Source organism: Cryptotermes secundus, unplaced genomic scaffold (genome assembly GCF_002891405.2).
Source record: "Cryptotermes secundus unplaced genomic scaffold, Csec_1.0 scaffold310, whole genome shotgun sequence".
NCBI lineage: Eukaryota > Metazoa > Arthropoda > Insecta > Blattodea > Kalotermitidae > Cryptotermes > Cryptotermes secundus.
The window spans coordinates 1,031,348-1,052,107 of NW_019734354.1; the positions used below are offsets into that span (position 1 = coordinate 1,031,348).

At 42.5% G+C, this 20,760-nt stretch overlaps 1 protein-coding gene and 1 long non-coding RNA gene across 6 annotated transcripts in view; one reads left to right on the forward strand and one right to left on the reverse strand.

The window, feature by feature from the left end:
* LOC111868839 (agrin) overlaps positions 1-20,760 on the reverse strand; it is a 922,237-nt gene that overhangs the window by 760,846 nt on the left and 140,631 nt on the right. The window lies entirely within an intron of this gene.
* LOC111868840 overlaps positions 4,373-20,760 on the forward strand; it is a 49,354-nt gene continuing 32,966 nt past the window's right edge. The window contains exon 1 of the long non-coding RNA XR_002843573.2: positions 4,373-4,553. This is a non-coding gene — a long non-coding RNA (uncharacterized LOC111868840). The remainder of the gene's footprint in view (positions 4,554-20,760) is intronic.

Consider the following 20,760-nt stretch of genomic DNA (forward strand, 5'->3'; position numbering starts at 1 on the left):
ATCACCCTGTACTATCTAACAGAGGTATTGGGTGCACTGCGGGAAAAGTATTTCCCCGGCATTTGAACGAATCAGAACAGAACACAGCGTCACCAATCGCAGAAGTTTCGTTTATGTGCACTCTCTATACATAACTAAGTGTCCATTTAGTAGTCTGACAGTTACTTTTACTACCAATAAATGAGCACTGTGTTTCGTCCACCTTAAGTATTCAAACAGTCCCAGCACTCTTGTGATAATGGGAGAGGTATGAACAAGCACTGTGTGAAAATTATCACAATGGTATGACTTTCGGCTGCTATTCCTAAAAAGTCCCCTGTAGTTTCAAACAGCACTAGGGAAGGAAAAATAGGTGTAAGTCCGCTGAACTTGTGTCTAGATCTGTGAGGCACACTAGGTGTGTCGTTACGTGAAGCGACTAAGGCAGAAAGAGAAAAAGAGGGGTTATATTTACGTCAGTGACAAGAGTACTCCCTCTAAAAGTAACTACATTCCCATATGTAACTCACTAACGCCATCCGAGAGAACACTGAATTCACAGGGACATAAGTAAATAAATCCACCAATTAGTTCATTAACCTACCTGAGACACAGGAAATATTTCCTAGATAAATTGTACCCGCTTTCAGCATTGCTGATCCCACAAATTTAGACTAATTACCTTCCTTTCCACAGACTGCAGACCCTGAGAGAGGATAATCGGAGCCCATATGAGAAGCCTCGCTTCCTTCCTCACTAGACATTTAAATGATAGGTTGCCCACTGCTAGTCTCGTGCTACTGGAAGCTAAGGCCCCCCATACACACACAGTTTGGCCTGCCGATCGACCTGCAGGTAGAACTGACGGACTGGCGGGTTTCCTACAGTCCAAACGATTGACCGGCCGCACCACACACATCAGTTTGCCTTTCAGCCTTGAACTGTGCAGGCCGAACGGGAGGCCAAACTGTCTGTGTATGGGGGGCCCTAACAGAACTCCATTCAGAGATCTAATCTTCCTGAAATGACGTCACTGAGAAACATTAAAATGATACTCTGGTCCCCGCGCCTCTCGCCCCACATCATTCTAGCTGCGTCTCTGCTTACGCACTGTATCTCGCGTAATGTCATTGTCTCGTAAAGCCGTAAGAACAAGCAAACTGGACCCATTCGTAATGTCCATATTTCCACTGCATATGTACTCGGCACTGTCAATACAACAGATCTATGGTTGGCTTCGATTGGTGACACACCTTCACCCACGCTACAGCACCACATCATAGCTCACCTACATTGCTACAGAATTATTACAAGCGGAATGGAAACAGAAGTGAATAAAACAGAGTCCCCTGCTACTGCCCACTATACCAGCACCTGCTGATTGCTCAGAGGGGTCATGGGGGTGGCAGTTAGGTCTGATGATACTTATATGAAACATTGCTGAAATGAGAAATGTTTACTGAACAAAATTTCTCAGCGCAACTTCATCTGTGTGCTGCTCTGAAGACTGGCAAAACTATCGACTGAGCTATGACAGGGCCAGTACTTGAAAATTTGCGTGGTCATTCGAAGGGGCAGAAACAATCTCATAATAAGCACGTCTGCTTAAATTAACGTACTTGAAATAAAGCAAATGAGCAATGCAAAGAAACAGCGGCACAAACAAACAACTGTACAGACAAGAACATAATAAGCAGAAAGTTAAACGTTCCTTCCCTCCGACAGAATCGTTTGAGGCATGCAGGAGCAACAAGAGCATGAAGCAACAAATACGTAAAAATAAACCCAATAAAGAATTAAACCGAAATTTGAGCAGAAAATGAAAGTTTCTCTCCTTATTTTTGTTCTGTGTTTGTTTTACGTTCTTGTTCCTTGTCGATATGCGTGTTGCATATACAGTGGCGCTAGAAGTATATGTCCCTTTCATTACATTAGAAGTCAACAGATTCCATTGTACGTGGCTTTGAGGGCGCACTGGAAGCTGTACACTCGTACACTCTGCACTTCTTTCAGAGAGTACATTTGCATGATTCGTACAATTCCCAGAATTAAAGCCTCTTATTTTCCTTAACAGCATTAACCGTTCAGCCTCTACCAGGGGGACGCAGTGTGTTTCGTGTGAGATCGAAGCTGAAGACTTAAATATTATTCAAATGAGCGTCAGTCTTCACAGGGTACGGCCTCTTTGCGCTTCTCGGGGATTGGAAGCCAATGTTTTCAGGGAAAGTTCAACAACTGGGCTATGACACTTCTCTCGACGGATAATCACAGAGTGCTCATGCTCCCATCGTGACATATTCCATCTATCATCTGAAATAATGTCTGGCCAACATCTTGGGAACACGGGAATCCCGGCAACCTCGAGACCTGCTCTAGTCTCGTCCCTAGGTTGCTGAATGCGGTTCCCAGAATATCCCAGTTGCTGGAAATCATTCATAACACTTTAATAAAAAATATGAACGATCTGCTAACTCCGATTTCGCAGTGGGCCTTAAGTGTGTGGCGTCTTCGGAATCGGTTCTTGACGAAGCTGAACATACAGCAGTTACAAGTTCTTACAACGTCGAACTATATAGACCTATTTTTCTTTCCTTGGCACTACAGCCCCAGTGGGCCTAGGCCTACCTCCATGAACTCCGTTCACTTCGCTTTTTCTACATCTTACACATACGGTAGGCCTCCTTGAGCGAGTGATCAGCTCGTCGCAAGGCCTCTACCTGTAGAAAAACACAGTAAAACGCAAACAAACATCCATGCCCTGAGTGGGATTCGAATCCACGATCCCGGCTTCCGAGCGAACGAAGTCAGTGCATGCCTTAGACCGCTCGGCTACCGTGACCGGCCTATATAGACTTATACCGAGCTATAATGATGAATACTGACAGTCTCGGGCTTCCTGTAATTGTAGTATTTCTAGGACATACTGCTTCCATCTTCGCCACTACACTCTATGTATGTTTCCTCGGAACTTTGGTGCCATCCTACCATACTGTGGTGTCCCAAATGATCATAACATAAATCTTCTCCATTGTTATAGGTAAAATCATCGTGATTAGTTATGCTTAGTATTGCGCCAAGAAGTGTGGAGAAACACTTAAGCCTCGGCAGTACATGGATGGGAGTTGTCAGTTTCACGCCATGACCTCTGTAAGTCCTGATAAAGATGCCACTCGACATTGGATAATATCCATGGTGGGTCACCGAGCAGATCCGGGCTATGCGGAGAAAATAAATACTCTTGTCTCCCCCACTGGGAATCGAACGCCGATTCTTCCGTCGCCGAACCCGCAGCCCTGTCACTGTGTTGACTGAAAGGTGAAAAAACCAAGAGGTGTATGTTGCAGCTGTTCGTCTGTCACACTGTTCTTTGGGAGACTTGAGGTTCTGACAGCGGTTGAAGATTTTTTGAAATGTAACGTCGTTCTATCATGATCATAGACGTTTCGGAAGAATATGTGTTCTTCTAAACTTCGGAATGTGGCAAATATCTCCCAGATAAGAAGGCGTAGGATACCAGGAGACAGTAACCTTCATTGATGTGTTGTTTGTTTCTTGATGTTAACCCAGTTACCTTAAACTTCTGTTGACATTTTCAGGCCTATGTAAATTTGACATCTTCAGTCAACTTTAAATCTATTATAATTCGCTCACCACAAACTTCTGTTGACGTTTATAGACCTATGTAAATTTGACATATTCAGTTTCCTTGAAACGTATTAACAATTCATTCACATAGAACTTCAGTTGATATTTGTATGACTATGCACCTTTCCTCCACTCGCGACAGAGCAGGAAATCTAGTGGAGATATCAATTCCGATTCATGAGGTCGTTTCCAGGGAACGGTTCCTCTGCGATACTAATCGAAGCAGGCATCGACCGAAGCCAGCAAGCGTCGCTCATCTTCGCCTCCATTTGAAGTGGAACTATTGGATACATGAAGCTAGACATTAAACTATTAGACTTGCGCCCAACCGGGTAAAGCAAACACGTTTTAAGAGGCTTTAAATAAGGCTAATCAAATTTATTTCCTGCTCCAATTCCAAGTACTTGAGCCCTTGGAGAATTCCCGATTATCCGGAGTTGAAACTGGCACAAGCTATAATTACGCGTGTGAGCATGTGGCTGATAAATTGCAACATTAAATTAACATAAACGATGAGCCGAACTGGAAAGAAATCTAGAATTACTACTACTGTCGTAAAATTTGCCAACACGACACAAAATTTTATGTTCCAATTTTATAAGCGCTATTAAAAGCGGCGTGATAAACCACATGTGCCAGTAGAATTTAAGTGCCATAATATCTCACGTCCTCCCTCCATGGTCTGTTTGTGTGGACTGCTTTGTCGGCACGTGCCCGAAACATCAGCACAGTTGGAGTGTTGCAACGGTCACCACACCGAAACATCATCATGACCGACGAGAACAGGACGTTCTGGTCCATCTCCTTTAACAGCACAGCCAACATTGCAGAACTTTCGCCCAATGCATAAACAAGTACATTCGAATCGGATTTGTGACGACAAAAGGACTTACCCACTGCTACGGTGCAGCTTATTGTGCTGAAGATAGGTAAGTTTGCATTATGACATATTTTGGCCCCCTTCCAGGAGAAACGAAACTCGAAATAACAGGTGTATGCATGCCTCCTTTAATCAAAAGTTAACGAACTGACTAATTTAAAAGAAATTTAGTATGATCATTTTACTTTTAAACTTAATTCTTTAATAATAACCATAACACCAACATTGTAAATATGTTTAATTCTGAGGCCTACAATATTGTTACCCAAGATATTGTGGCATATTTGCTCAAGGCAAGAACTGTGAAGCCAGCATACACAGCCGTTGCCAGGGAACGTCTCTGCAAACACGCCCGTTACTAGGCAACACATTCTTAAGAAGTAAAAATGAAGTAACTAGGAAGAGGTGTTCTCAACAAGGTCCTTGCAATAACTATGTGATAAAACAACAGAAGAACTGTTAAGAGAGGTGTTTCCTGCACGGTTCGTGCTGAGGTGTTATAAGCACGACTAGTCTACAGTTTCGTTAGTTGTGAAACAGTCACTGGTCAGTAATGACGTGAACACGGAAGCTGAGGGAGCTACGACTTTGCAAGCCGTTACCAGGCGACAACCGATGAAGACACAGCAGACTGAGAAGAATTAGTGCGTGCTTTAGTGAATTGTAGAGAGTGTGAACTTGCGATAACGTTACAGTTATTTCTAGATATGTTTTGTAACAGTTCAATTAGTCCAATTACCAATCCAAACTCCATCTATACACACTCTTACACGTGACAATAAAGATAAATTTGTTCGCAAATTGTTGAGTTTCGTTGGCATTAGAGCAAGTGGTAGGCCTTATATAGTTACCGCTGAACTTTGAAGGGGTAACAACTGAGAAACGAATATTGTGCTGTGCCAGCGTCACCAGCTTGCGTGCTCACAGTATCACCTCATCTGCTGTTCTTATCGTTGCTTCCGACTCTGCTTCCAGCTTTTTAGGCTATAGCTTCGAATTTCATGATCATACAAAGCTATGATGATAGCAGCCTCTGCAGTTTAGAGGTAACGTTCCCACCACATGACTCAAGGTACGCGGGTTCAAACCTGGCGGAGGTCGTGGAATTTTTAAGGGCGGAAAAATTCAGGGAACAAATCCTCCGGGAGGGACGTTAAGCCGTGGGTCCGTGTCGTAGCTTTACGGCACGTAAAAGAACCTCATGCCTCAAGGAGACCTCTGAGCCAAATTTGTAAGGGCATTTCCCGCCCAACAATAGTCTCTAACGCCTCTGGTAGATGGGGGAAGCATCTAGATACCGCTGAGCCAGTAGAGACCGAACTCGCTGGCTGAGTCGGAACTGATGGCACGCACCAGTATCGGTAGGGTATAGAGACTGATAGAATATCACAGGGTGACGTACAATAGACCACTGGTCGCGGTGCATGGGAAACCCACCCCTCTCCAATAATAATAATAATAATAATAATGAGCTATGATGATTATAATGATGATTACTATAATAATTTTATCACGATATATCCTTACTGGATATATGTACAAATTCGTCAAGATCTCACGCATCCGGCTCGCATTTCGTTAGTACCGAATTCTATTCCCGGAACAGGGATTGTGTCTAATGATATTTTTGCTGTTAGTTTTAATATTTTGGGCATTCCACTTCCTCTAGGTTTTATACTACAAATACAACATTTTGGAAGATAACTCTGCTTCCGCTTTCAGGAAGAAGTGATGGGTCTATGATCTAGGGAAGTACATCTTGTGTCACTATCCATACGTGCTTAAGTATCAGTGAGAAAACAGCCGGCATCATTCTCGCAAAATGTTCCAGTGCAGACAGTTGTGGAAAAGAGCGATTCTTTCACTCCGGGGGAACAACATTCTCCTTCAAGGAGGTGTTGCTGATAAAATATAAATTAATGATGGTGGTATAAAAGATTATTAACGCCGTCCAGTATGATTGATAAATGTTGTGCTTTTTAATCTCTAATCCTTTACAAGTTTCGGTCCGAGCGACCTTCTTCAGAAGGACATTATCAATACATACAGACATTGCTATTGTAATGTCACAATATAAAACATTATCCTTTAACAATTACTGCGATGAGCAAGATTTAAAATTAGGCTATTTATAAGTATGGTCTATAAAGCTTTTTGTTGAAATCTAGAACCAATTTGGTTCGTGTCCTTTATAAATCTCTTTAAAAGGATGATGATTGTATACCACGTCGTGGTTGCCTTGTTTGAAGAACAGGCCTCTTTAATGTCGTCCAGATATTTTATATTTATGACATTGTAATATTAGTTTCCGTATGTATTGATAATGTCCTTCTGAAGATGGTGGTTCCGACCGAAACATGTAAAGGTTGAAAGATTAAAAAAAAACACAAAATTTATCAACCACAATGGAAGGATTTAATAATCTTTTGTACTATTATTAATGCGACGGACCACGATGAACCAAGTTAAATATGACGGATCAGTCAAAAATAAAACAGCTCTTCAATGAAAGTAGGAATTAATACAATAAAACAGAGCTTCGTGGCCGGCGCCTTTATAGTCCGCATCGCGAAAAATAACTCTGTTCCCGCTCCATTCTATCCATTAATCTCTTTCAGCTTCTCCGAAAGATATTGATCGTTCTTCTGTCTCTCCACGCTTCCATTTTCCCTCTAGACCACATTATCACTTCTCCTCTTATCCTTCATTTCGCACCTTCCAAGCTTTTCTCGCATCCCGCAATGGGACGCTGGGGCAGACGTCGTTAAATTGATTCCGAGGCAGACCTGCAGCTATTCTTAACCACTGGAAGGCTGAAAATATTCTAAATATTATCTAAATACTGGGTTTCTACTTCACAGAATACACACTGCGGCTCCATAGGAGACTGCAACACTGAGCGCTAAGAACTGGATCACTGCCAACTTAGCACTTGTCATGGCTCAAGCGGTGAGGCGTCACAGGGTTTGTGGTGGACAAATTGACACCGGAGCAGGATATGTCCAAGTATTTCGTTTCCCTTATCAATTCTCATTCCAGCAACGGTTCACATAAGTATGGTTCACGACTCGTCAGACGAATTTTCCTGGAGGCGACAAGGTTTAGTGTACTGGCAGAGCCACTGTGCTGCTGTATTCATTCTGTTACGATTCGACGAGCTGTTTGAAAGACTTTGCTCTCAGTAACTCTCACTCGGAAATTCGGCGCATCGCAGGCTTCACATGCTCTATTTCCTGTACACTGTAATCATTAAATTTAGAGTGACATTCAACAAATTACAAGAAAACGTTTACAGACTGACCAAAGAGCAACGACACAAGAAGGAAAGCTGGAAATGAAGAAGGAAGAAAATAAAGAGAGAAATATAAGACGCTAGGCAGGCTATAAGACAGACAGACAAAAAATGGATGCATGGATTGAAGGAAGGACGGACAGACGGACGGACAGACAGACACACAGACAGACACACAGATAGATAGATAGATAGATAGATAGATAGATAGATAGATAGATAGATAGATAGATAGATAGATAGATAGATATAGAGCAAAAAAATAAATATGGAAAGATATATATATCAGTGGAAAAGAAGACACAAAGGAATGTAAAATACAGAAATAAAGGCAGTCGGTTGGGAGGAGGAAAAGTAAAGCAGACAGAGAGAGTAACAGATATATACGCAGAGATAGAGAGAGAAAGAAGATGAGACACAAAGGAAGGCAGAATGAACGACAAATAAGAGACCAAGACAGACGAAAATGGATAGAAAGGCAACGCTCCGTGTCAGTGTACACAAGTTCAGGCTTTCATACTTGGGACAGTTTTGTTCTGGATGTCATAAAATTTCAATTTATTTCCCCGCTCCTGTTATATTATTAGCACACGGGTCCGTCAGATTTCATGAGAACTTCAAAACTATTAAACTAATACTGGTCTCAATATCTTACATCCGTTTCCGGGAACATACCCTGCTCCGCCAAAGATGGCTTAGAAGTTTAAAATTTACAGGAAACAGCGATATTAAAGCATTGCAGATTACAGATTTCAGTTACGGGAGCTGATAGGTAGTTCATAATACTAAAAGCGCATCTGTTATCGTAAATTTTCCTTATATTAGCACGGGGCACTAAAGCTGATGAATACGATATCGGCACCAGCTCAACAAATATCTTTTTAAAGTTCCGTGGTAAATGTTCGGATATATACCACTCGTCTTAACGCTCCATTTCGCCTACAAAACATACTAATTTTATGAAGAAAGCAGTCTTCTGGGATTTGGCACCGTGTATATGTGGTGTTAACCGACGTTTCGGAGGAACGTATCGCCCCCATCTTCAGGGTAGAAGAAAAAGTATAAGAAATCTGCAAGCGACAACACCGTGAGAAACGGTAAAGCAGACTGCTTTCTTCATAGTCACCGCCGTGAAAGCCTCAAATCTTACATACTAATTTTACTTATCATTTTCTCAGTCAGAGAGAGTCTACATCTAAGCAGCCTTAAGCGACTGGCTTTCTACCGCGTGCGCCTTTTAAGTGTACACTGTGTACTTCTAAAATTTGTCTGTGATACCCTTCCTTTCGTATGCGGACAGTCAATGTTCGCAGAATCCACGACTGCACCTGCACACCGCCACGAATGACGCAGCACTTTTCGACCAGTGCGCAGTAGCAACGTCATCTCGTGGCCATAGTCGGCACTACAGTATGTCTTCCCATACACACGAGCTCGCATTTGACACTGATACTTTTCCGAAGTTTTGGAGGGAGTATCAATCATTTTTGAACCACCTAAATATTATGTGAACCATTTTGTGTCGTTCAATAAAAATGTAGCTGGTATTCTGAAATAAAAACAGTAACTTAATTCAAATTAAATTCCATTGGAGTAAAAATACTAGCTTCCCATTTCTAAATCACTGTACATATCAAATTTCTGTTATTTACAGGGTTGATGTGTTTGGCAATAATGACCTATTTACCGTCAAAAGTTGATATATTGTAAAAGCATGATAGCAATAATTTATTACCCTAGTTTAGACAATGCATCCGAATGTCTTTATCTTGTGATCACGTATGACGTTGTATTGCAGGAAGATGCGTACGAACTTGTGACAGTGAAATAATGTTCGGACTTTGCGAAATATGGGGACAGTTGCCTTGTGAACCTCAGAACCATTAATATGCAACCACCGGACCTACGTCATGACGATAAGCTTTTGTTCCTCCGCTTAAGTGCAGTCTGCTGTTCTCATTCCGAAGCTCTCCCTCCAGACGGCGCCACAAGTAACATGTCCTATAAACTGGACCACAAAGCTTCGTTGCTGTCCTATTCCATCTATCGACCTAAACGACAGGTTTAACGAATACAGCTCATTTGATGAGTACAAGGCTCTTTCATCACATTCTGTACAGCCTGTATCTAATCCCAGATTACGGGCGAACTGGGCTTCAAATTTTCAAGCATGACGTTCACAGAACGATACTTACAAATTAATTCTGACATCTCAGAAAACACACTTGGGTCCGGAAGCAGAGGAATGGCCAATTTTGGAAGCCGTTACCCGGCGACTACTAGTGAAGACACAGCGGGATGGAAACGAGCGTGTGCGCTAGTGATTTTTAAGTGTGTGGAAATTAACGATGGCACTATGATTAAGTAGAACTGCGAGCTGCGATTTAAAGTGATCAATTAATCCAATATCCAATACAAACCCCCGTCTATAGTCACAACCCTCCACATGACAATATCAAACTATTCTTATAGGTAAATAACGAAATTAAAACTAGGCCGTGCCAATACGGTGCAGTATCTCCTTTGAACAGTCATCTCTAATTCAACTCTTCAAGAAACATATGGTGAAAGAAAAAGTTCAAAACTGCCACTTCAAATCTTTCAAGGGGCATGAATATTACGACAATTCCTCAATCACGAGACAAGACCCCTTGACAGATAATCGAAGACGCCGTGTCCAGAATGTGACGGGTATTTCCGCTCTGCTAAACTCATTCTGAAAACTATCAAGTGGGTTTTCTACTGAAGGTTGGGCTGTGACTCCGCGTAATTTGTTAAATGCTTACAAACGTTTTCGAGGAACGTGTATCCTCTATCTTCAGGCACAAGAGGAGTCAATCGAGAGTGGATGAACTGGTAACAGTTAAAATGGCCCAGAAGCGGAGCTACGAACCACCCAAAGAAGCTGCCCATGCCACGTCCCTGAATCAAGATTCTCTCTTTCTGTGCTTGGCTTTCTATTCTGATAAACTGCAAACAGACGCACTATCCCCCCTCCCAGACGTAGATATCAGTGTAATGGAACACAGGGCAACGCATCCCAGAAGTGAAGAAACTGCATAATCACTGCCATGTGAAACTGATCTCTCCCACGTATCTCTAGCAAAACTTGTAAGGTGCAAACATTTTCTTGAGAAATATCTTCTAGAACTTAAAATCCTCTTTCTCAACTTGATATAGGCCTATGTTTTAATTAGACATTAGGCAGTAAACTGTGTCTAAAATATCTCCTAGAGTACATCATATTTTGAGTAGGGCAGTCCTGTGTAACAAACGAGATAGAGAATATGGCAATTTGCATTCCCGTCCTATGGAGGAAGTAGGATCTAGCAGCTTCCAAATAATGGCATGATATCTCACGTCAGTCTCTCATGATGACGCGCCCTCAGACATGTTTCCGGCAGAGTTCAGCAGTTGGCGACCAGGCCCATATAGTCATGACACGTTGCCAGGGGAAGCAATTTGATTGTCGAGTCGCAAGCTATTGCCACGCCACTGTTTGTTACTACCCTCTGCCACTTACAGGCGCCATCGGCGCAACACTTCACATTCGCCAGGAACACCTCAAACAGAGTACCATTAACACAGCAATGGTTCATATACACACAAAGAAATTTGTGCAATGGCTTGAACGGCGTCACCTTTCTTTGTTTATAAAATAACATTCTAATTCGTTGTTCAGGCTAGGAGGATTCTGGATTCCAAAAGCCGTGATATATTATTGCACCGACTGACTGACTAAAGAAGCAATCAACAAACCAAAGAACTAATTAATTAATTATCTTCCAATAGACCCATATATTTCAATGCTTCTAACGCCGATACCCACTAATGAACACGATCTCTTAACAGCATCGAGTCACTTCTGTTCACATATTTCAAATCGGTCTCCCTAATATCCAGTTAAACTCTTAAATGGTTATATATTATATCTCTTTACGATAACATTTGGTATAACACGAAAACTTTTCTGCATCTTCCTCATACCCTGTTTATATATATCGTGTGATTCTCAGACAAAACAGCGATCAATTTCCCGGAACATTGATTGTTTGGTCTTTATAATGAAGATACAGCATATTTTCTGTAAGGCAGGAATTAAACTCTTGCCACATTGTTAAGTCGGACTATATTTTTCAAGCAATAAGAAGATAAAAGGATCATATACATAAATTGGAGGAAAATTCTCATGACGTGGATCAGAATTCTGTCTGACTGACTACTGAAGGAACGTGGAAGCTTTCTTCATCTTGTCCACTAGCAGTATGGATTCCTGCGCAAGCGCAAGCGTTTGTCCTGCTTTTGAACACCACCCGCCTTCAGGACTCACCAAGTGAACAGAATATCGAATGTTGCATTGAAGTTAGTGCGTCAGAAACAAAGATACTGAGGGCACACTACAAAGATTTAGATGGATAAAGAAGGCCGGAACAGGCAATGCACCCTAAACAGTGAAGCTCCAGATGACGAAGTAGTCAATATTTGTATTTAAAATATTTTTAATAGAAGATGTATTTTTAGAATACCTGAAACTCAAAAAGACATTTTGCGGCATTTTTCGTAATACCTTAACATCAATTACTGATCCAGAATAAGAAATCATGACCATATAACGGAATGTATCAATTTAACACAAGTATGATTTTAAACTTAAAATATTATTCATCAACAACGTATATTCCACCTGCATAATTTCATCAGATTTAGAAATCGTTTTCATTACTCTCTAAGTTTTAGATTTCTGTTCTGCTATTTTTCATTCAGCATAACATTTCACAGCACAAACCTTCAGCCCTGCACCAAATGTATTTCCCTGCTAAGTTCGCTGAAACAAATGCTGGTCTCGAATCGCCCGTTGCCCTGGTAACCAACAAGACGTTACACTTACCTGAAACAAAAGAAGGCATTACTTTAGAAATGTTTATAGGCTCATGATTATCCAACCGACCCCCACCCCCCTCCTTCAAACTTCTTCGATCTATTATTCTGCCAGTCTGTTCATACCGACACCGAGGCAAGTGGGTTGAGAAATTTATTCACTTACACGGCGTCTGAAACAATAGACAGATCACGCATTAAAACTATTTATTTTCCTTCGTATCTTATTCGATTTGCCTTCTTTTCGAGGCCTCAGAATAATCAGTTGGAATAAATTGTTACACATACACCCGTTGATAGGCAACGTTTTCTTCATTGCTAGTGGGGTCGGACTAACTTCCTTGTACTGCGGCCACTTCTGGCCTAATGTACCAGTCCTAGATTACAGCTGAGGGTGATTGTGGAGCAATTGGTGGAATGAAGATTGGCAGGGGAAACCGAAGTCCTCGGAGAAAACCTGCCCAAGCGCCACTATGTCCACCACAAATCCCACTTGACCAGACATGGGATCGAACCTGGGCCGCCGCGGTGGGAAGCCAGCGACTAACCGCTTGAGCTATGGCGTGGTCTAGGCAACGGGTTGATGAACACGTTCCCGCAGAAGCAAACTCACGGAAGAAATATGACACCTATTGCTAGCCAACGAAGCTGTGAACATAACATTATACATCTCAACACGCAGTTCCCGATGTCAGAATATTAACACTATAACGTAAAAATATTGTCGCGTAACCTACCCAACAGGAGACAATTTGGTGTCAGAAGCGTCTACGAACTTAAACACGCCTCTCTCTAGGAAGAATTATTGAATTCAGAAGTACATCGAGTGTTATCCTGCCAAAAAAGAAAATGGAGAAGCAAGAGATACAGCGAATAATCGAAATACTGGCGAAGGCAGAGGCCGATAGAAAAACCGACAAAAAAAGAAATTAGAACCAACCAAGCTAAGTTTCTGTCCAGATTGGAGGCTGACAGACAGGCCGAGCGAAGAGAACATGGTGGCCGAAACCAAACCGGAAAGAGACATGGAGACGATGGCCTGCCGAGAAACACAGAGGCGAGTCTAGAAGAGGAAAAGTAGACCTCAGTGGGCATGAAACCTGAGGCGGCAGAACAACGAGAGGTCCCCGTAGAAGACGCCGAAGTAATGCCGATCGGAGAACCGAAGAAGGAAGGGCGTACGGACCGAAAACTGGCCGCCGAGGGTCGCCGCCAAATGAACCAACGAACCCAGTGTCAGGATGGGTGCCGAAGAAAAAGACTGGCCGTCGCCCGCAGAGAGACGAGCCACCGTGCGAAAGTGGTACGGCAAAGAAAGGAAACCGGCAGAAAGATGTCCGGTCGTCCAAGAATCGCCTGGGGCAAGAGAAGCGTCGGTAGGAGAAACTGTACCAGGACCAAGTATGAGGAAAGAATCCGAGGACTCAGAGGAAGAGCGCGGATTATCCACAAAGGAAGGTCGGGAATAAAGAACGTGGGCGGCAGACGGCCGCTATGCCTGAAGAAAAAGGTGACAACCAAGAATGCCATCGGAGGGTGTAGATCAGGACATCAATCACAACTAGGAAGAAGAGGAACTCGGAAAATTATCTTCTACGAGATTGTCGGCAGGAATATCGCGAAGCAAATAGCCGGATCTTCTGTCGGATTACGACAAAACAAGAATTGGACCTTGTGGAGGGGTCGGCCCCTCCAAAACGGAAAACAAAGTGGGTGGATCGAGGAGGAGCCGCTAATACAGAAACACCGGCCTCCCAAGCGAGAGTGAATGTGCGATGGATGAATGTGATACAACTGGATCTCCTGACAAGCTAGCAGGAAACCGCTCGAGACGAGCTGGTCTTAAAAAGGAAGTGGATGTAGCGGTTGAAGAACAGACAACGTGAAGAAAGCAAACAACGAGCCAGACAAAAAAGAAAACGTTGCAAGAATAGCCTCGGACGGATAGGACCGGTGATGCATTGTTAGGCTATTCAGGACGAACAGCCTTAAGAAGGGAGCAGTGTGACATGTCTAACCGTTGCTGGGCAACGGGAGGTGAAACGAGTTACCACGAAGACAGATCCTTGATAAACCGTCGGTTGGAAGTTACGCAAGAGTGGAAACGAGGTTACGCAACAGTAAGGAAAGCGGTGTTTGTCCGTGTCGAGTCGAGCCGAAGCGTGCTGGTTGCTACGCAGCGTTGCCCAGCAACTCCTTTTTAAACACGGCGTCACGCAACAGGTCAGGCCGTGCAGCGACTGTTGCTAGGCAATCGGTAAACACGACGTCACGCAAAAGTGAAAGCTATCACGTAACTGTTTTCTGTGTTGTCAGTGCGGAAACTACATAACAGGAGTATTTGTCAGTGAGAGAGAGGAACCAGTCAGTTGCATTCACCGGAGTGAATGGAAGCAGGAGAAGTAATTGTGATATTGTCGATGGCAGTAGTCGTGGAACTGTAAATTCTGTAAATGTAAGTGCGAGTGTTCAATAAATTCGCTATATCCAAGACGGCGTGAAGTTATTTGTCGCGTAACATACCCAAAACGTGACAATATCATAACACGTTAAGATATGTAGCAGTTACAGAAACTTGAATGTATAATATTGACTACTATTAGTCGTATTAACTTGGAATTCCAACTGTAATTTCAATTTTACGTGTTTTAATTTTAATTTGTTAACTGTTCTAATATTTTTATGTCAAATTTTAAATATTTTAAATATTAAAATGTATTATTAGGATAGGGTAACAATATAGACACAATTTGAATTCATATTGAATAAATGACGCAACTAGGAAACTGGCACCAAGTATTCATGTAAGACTGACGAAGACCCCGGTAAGAATCGAAACATGTAGCGAAATCAACAGCAGAATAAAGCAGATGTTGTCACGACAGTGTCTATATTGTTTATTTTCTGAACTTATTTTTATACAGACTACCTCAAATCATATTCTTTTAGTGAACTACATACGGAAGGATGCATACCATAAAGATCACATATAAACCGAATAGAATTTTGGTAATAGAATTTCCTGCCGGCCACGGTAGCCGAGTGGTCTAAGGCATGCACTGTCTTCGCTCGCTCGGAAGCCGGGATCGTGAGTTCGAACCCCACTCAGGGCATGGATGTTTGTGTGCGTTTTTCTGCATTTGTCTACAGGTAGAGGCCTTGCGACGAGGTGATCACTCGCCCAAGGAGTCCTACCGTATGTGTAAGATCTAGTAAATCGAAGTGAAACGGAGAGTTTCATGGAGGTAGGCCTACGCCCAAATTGGGGCTGTGGCGCCACAGGAAAAAAAAATAGGATTTCCTAAAACCCGAATTACACCATTAAACTAGCATGGCTATTTTCTTCTGTAGTTAACCTGTTTACTTGAAAACATAATCTCATGGCTCGAATTCCAGACCATGGTTTGAGATTTTGATGAGTAATACGCGAATGTGAATTTGACAGCAACGTAAGAGGCTTAAAGAGGAGTGCCCTACGTCCCGTTCTCGGAATAATTAATCCTCTTAATTATACCAGAGAGCATTTCCTTGTAGATGAAAATCTTGACAAAAACTTGAAGGCATGGGCACTGCTTGCCTTTATCCACTGGATCTCTCCGTAGAAAACATTCCTCGGGCACTGCTTGAACACGGTAAACATCTTCACAGCATCCCGGTCTCACCTCTCCACATGCCGATATCGTAACAAGAGAGGATCATACACATCACGATGTTCCCCTTAATCTGGCCACGTGGCCAGCTTAGGATCCACTCAGCCTGATCAATAATTTAGTAACCAAGCAACGTGTCTGTTTAATGTGATCAGTGCATCAGGCTTCTAAGATCAAAGGTTTGTACGTTGTCACCATCTTGAGCAGCACCAACAGCAGACAATAGATTAGGCCTAAACAAAGGTCACGTAAATTAAAAAGTGTCTATAATTTGTGGCTTCACAACACATGATAACGCGTGGTACAAATTAAAGGTGAACTTAACTGGTAAGACGGCAACTCTCGCTGTCCAGCTCTGAAACTATAGGATGCGTCAACTGCTGCAATTGTTGAATTTAGCAAGAGCACACCCTCTTGCCTGTTTCTGCTAATATCTTATTTTTCTTACCTCTCGAACCTGAAGGTAGAGGCGTTATGTTCCTCCGAAATGTGAGGCTCTCTGCGAACTACATGATATTTTAATCCATAAGATCTCATTCTTCGTGGTTCCAACTGTTTCAAGACTGTATATTTCTTTGCAAAACTTTTACATGCATTTTTCAGTTCATCTCATTAATTTCATTGCACAACTTAGATAACAGTGTTGTTAATTCTGTCTGCTATAGGAAGGAGTTGAAAGCCCAATTCAGGTCAATTCCTGGGCTATGCCTTATTTCAGGCAACGATTACTTCTTTTCATATACACCCAAGCGATACAAAAACCGCCCTTAAATTTGCTCAGAATCATTAGGGTGAAAACGCCATATTTCGAATACTTGGGGTNATCAATTCCTGGGCTATGCCTTATTTCAGGCAACGACTACTTCTTTTCATATACACCCATGCGATACAAAAACCGCCCTTAAATTTACTCAGAATCATTAGGGTGAAAACGCCATATTTCGAATACTTGGGGTATAAGCAATTTTTGTTGTTGATATAATCGTAAAAAAATTAATACTTGTAATGTAATGTAAAAAGACTCCCACAATTCGGAGTAACATATCGCTTCCCTCTTTAGAATAGAATGGAAAGGAAAAGAACATACCTGCTTGACACTTCTCGTAAACATGGTTAAGTTTTTGACAAGGGAAGAAGAAAAGGGCCGTGTCACCTTCCAGTGTAATAGCCCAATCATATTGCTCATTGCCTCTGCCAACAAGAGTACCCAGAAGAGAAAAACCGACTGGTCGTCAGTCTGTCGTGTGGAGTCCGAAATTTCAGAAAGTCTTACCATAGGGAGTCGAGACGAAGGCGGCACTTACCCCGTGACTTTCAGTCATTTTCTAGACTACATGAAATGCCATCCCAGGAGACTGTGGGCTTAGTTAAACATAGTCTGAAGCATGCCCTTGAAGAGGGACTGCTAAGTTCAAGTGGCCTGCAGATGGCAGTGTGAAATATTCTCCTCTTCCAGACCGCTCAAGTAGGTGACAGGTTTATATGAAGGGCCCTCCAATGAGCAGTAGGAAAGTGCAACTACTTATCTCCAAAGACGTTACAAACAATTTCATAATGTAGGTTACTTATTCCCTATTGCAAATCTGGCGTGCCTCATTCGGGGCCTCTCGAGCAAAATATATCTGTTTTGAAGTTAACCCGCTCAAGCACGTCGTTGTGTCAGCTAGTACAACTACACAAAATGGATGCACATCATGAATATCTTCGCGTTACTTGATTTATGGACTGCAGCAGCAATTAACTCGAAGTGCAACATACAATCGCTAACACCGAGTAGAAGTGGTTCATCAAGTAGCTCTATATATTAGCTAACGCCTGTGTTACTCAGGATGGGTGCGCTGTTTTACGTCGCCCAAACACTCCGATTACGGTTAAAACCCTACTCTGGCATGGTTGTTCTTCTGCGATTTTTATGTTGCTTTTCTCCGTAACAGCGCTACATATCTTGTGGTGATCAACCGTTTGTTTCAGTAGGAACTGAGAACTGAAGACGAATGGGTAAGAGATTAGAAGTACGAAGCAAACAGTTTTTGTTTTCCAGTCAGATATTTCGAACTCAGTGGCCAAGAAACAAAGTAGGACAATTACGTCATTTTGAAAACACTAAGGAACTATGATGCATAATCATATACACCAGGATCCTCTTATATGCAAACAGAGAAGGCAAGTCTTTTTGTCTTAGCCACCGATGTGTGCTTGTTATGTCCTTCTCTACGGCGCAGCATCTTCAAGTATTTACAAGCAGAATTGTGTGTTTAAAACCATGCCATCCAAATACCAGAAATATAAATTAATTATCTTAACAGAGAAGGAAGGGAAGGAGACAAGAATGTGAAAGATTTAAAAAAGGAGAAGTGGCGAAAGGTGAAGATAAAAAGGAAATAATTCTCTGCTGAGTTCGAACGCAACTTTACACCAATAATATACAGCGAAAGGCCGCGCCTTAGCTAAAGCGGTTAGTCGCTGGCTTCCCACCGCGGCGGCCCAGGTTCATTCCCGCGTCTGGTCAAGTGGGATTTGTGGTGGGCAAAGTGGCGCTTGGGTAGGTTTTCTCCCAGTACTTCAGTTTCCCTTCCCAGTCTTCATTCCACAAAATTCTCCATCATCATAATCACCCGGGGCAGGTAGAATAGGCCAATCAGTGGGCGCCGTGCAGAGTGGGCCCAAGTTGGACCCAACCCCTACTAAGCGAATTAAAAAAAATGTGCAGCGAAACAAGTGATAAAACGACCAAAACCGATGCCTCTGACTGAAATAAAACAAACGAAATTAAATGCAAGCCTGTCCGTTATCAAAAAACTATCGAACTGTTGATTCTTCCCCCATGACGCAAACACGACGGCCTCACTGGGTATGTGTATGTGTACTTCACATGTTTTCACAGATTGTGAAATTTTGCGGCTACTCGGGTGGAAGAACAACAGAAGCAGTCCAATTTTATACAAAATAAAATGTATTTACATGTAAAATTTCCTTTTATTTCGAATAAGTAAAGTAGGGAACAGGTTCCACTAAGCAGACACTAATAGGATATCTGGTGTAAAGTTCCTTGTTAGTCTCAATTGCATTTCTGTGAAAATGAGATCTGTACGTACAAGAAACATGTGACTAAAGGTTCGGCCACACAGAGCGCTGCGCTACGTACGCTACGTACGCTGTGTACTCTGCGACGCAGCTAACATAGGGAACATAGCGTACGTAGCGTACGGAAATCTGTGTGGCCAGTCACACTGGCAATAAAGGGAGATATTTTTCGATTCACATAGCAAACATAGCGTACGTAGCGCTCTGTGTGGCCGTACCTTAACTTTGTACTTCATTGTGATCCTGTGTATCACTTTAATTTTAAGTGTCAATATAACTGTATACATAAATTTGTGAATGAATTTTAAATGAGAAGATTGTCTTCTGGGATGTGGCGCCGTGTACACATAGTATAAACCGACGTTTCGGACGAACTTATCTCCTCCATCTTCAGGGTAGAAGAAAAAAGAAAAATCCGCGAAGGAGGAACCAGCGTGAGCAGTTAGGTAAGATGGAACTTTTGAACTCAATATAAAGAGACCGCCGGAGATAACGGTGTCTAGTAAATTAATCCCGCGTGGTTGAAGTATTACGCCACAAGCAAGAAGGTCGCGTGGTCGACTCCGGATGAGGTCATTGGATTTTTAAAGTAACCTACTCCTTCCAGTCCCATTATGGCCTTGGTATCGACTCAGTTTCTAATATAAATTAGTACCAGCAATCTTCCTGGGGGGTTAAAAGTGGCCTGCCGGCGAGTAAGGATGACAACCACATCCACATCTGTGAGCCGACTGTCTAGAAAATGCGAGAGACTCGGCGTCTCACAACCCTATGGGTCCCCATGGCCTCTTACAGAAATAGCTTTAACTTACTTTTCTTCTTTACTATCCGTCGATTTACTTGCAACACTGTCCTTCCTCGGGGGCATAATGACGCGTACATACTATTAATATTTCAATCCCGGAACACAGGCTCCCTCCATAGGCCTATTAAATTTTGTACTAATTCAGTACGTAGAACAAATATTCAGACACACTAACCCAAAAGCTCACCCTTGAACCCGATCCAGAGCCAGTTCTATTAAGCACCGAGACTATATTAATCAGAGTACAGTGGTGCAGCTTATCTAGGGCCTTGGTTTTCCTATGAATGAACAGGTACGGTATCCCCAGCATTGGTGGTTCGGTTTTGTTCCCAGCCCCTATACATGTCAAACCCTAATGGCTGCATATGTAGCAACAATTGTAACAGAACATCTAGAAGTAAGGTATGTGCACCGAGGCCTTAGGCTGTCTGATTACGGCCAAGACATAATGAATATACTAAATACAAAATCCAAAAGAATCCATCAGTAGATTGGATGCATTTGGATCAGGATAGGGACTCGGGAGGTCTCGTGAGAACACGGGAAT